Source organism: Hipposideros armiger, unplaced genomic scaffold (assembly GCF_001890085.2).
Source record: "Hipposideros armiger isolate ML-2016 unplaced genomic scaffold, ASM189008v1 scaffold_765, whole genome shotgun sequence".
Lineage (NCBI taxonomy): Eukaryota > Metazoa > Chordata > Mammalia > Chiroptera > Hipposideridae > Hipposideros > Hipposideros armiger.
Window position 1 is genome coordinate 423,327 of NW_017732115.1, and position 1,033 is coordinate 424,359.

Genomic DNA, 1,033 nt, shown 5'->3' on the forward strand with positions numbered 1-1,033 from the left:
TGAGTCACTTAAGGTTTTCAGTCACTGCTGTTCTAGCTTATTAATTATAAATCAGCATTAGTCTATCTTCATCAATCAAGTTTGCCCAGGGTTATTGGTCAACCCCATAATGTTAACAGCATTTATAGACTATACCTTCCCAACAACTAGGTTTTAGTGTTTAGGATTTACAGGTGTTGCAGCTCAATACACAATTATCCATTATCCTGGCTCTACAGCCAATACAAACCTAATACCTCAACAAAAGTATATTATGCATTGTTTTTTATGAAGATGGTGCCGAAAGCGAAGAAGGAAGCCCCTGCCCCTCTGAAAGCCAAAGCCAAAGCAAAAGCTTTGAAGGCAAAGAAAGAAGTCCTGAAAGGCGTCCACAGCCACAAAAAAAAGAAGATCCGCACGTCACCCACCTTCCGAAGGCCCAAGACGCTGCAGCTCCAAAGGCAGCCTAAATATCCTCAGAAGAGCGCCCCCAGAAGAAACAAGCTTGACCACTATGCCATCATCAAGTTCCCCCTAACTACCGAGTCAGCCATGAAGAAGATAGAAGACAACAACACACTTGTGTTCATTATGGATGTCAAGGCCAACAAGCACCAGATCAAACAGGCTGTGAAGAAGCTCTATGACATTGACGTGGCCAAGTTCAACACCCTGATCAGGCCCGATGGAGAGAAGAAGGCATATGTTCGGCTGGCTCCTGACTATGATGCTTTGGATGTTGCCAACAAAATTGGGATCATCTAAACTGAGTCCAGCTGGCTAATTCTAAACATAAATTTTTTTTGCTGTAAAGAAAAAAAAAAAGTATATTATGCATTAAAACTACAATGTTTTTCCTACCAGAAGTAGAAACAGAGTAGATGGGTCCCAGGCTCACTTGCCCAGCCTGACGAACTCTGCAAAGAATTTGAAGAACCATTGGCCTACGAGATACTTTCAAATGTGTGCTCTCAACTAAGAATAAGGTTATCATTTTCTTGCATGATGAAGTCACAATAAGGCATGCCTCGGTTTGAACCATCATTTTCTAATT

General features: G+C 41.7%; 1 pseudogene; it reads left to right on the plus strand.

The window, feature by feature from the left end:
• Nucleotides 1-252: 252 nt before the first annotated feature.
• LOC109373973 (60S ribosomal protein L23a pseudogene) lies at nucleotides 253-744 on the plus strand (annotated as a pseudogene).
• The last annotated feature ends 289 nt before the right edge of the window (nucleotides 745-1,033 follow it).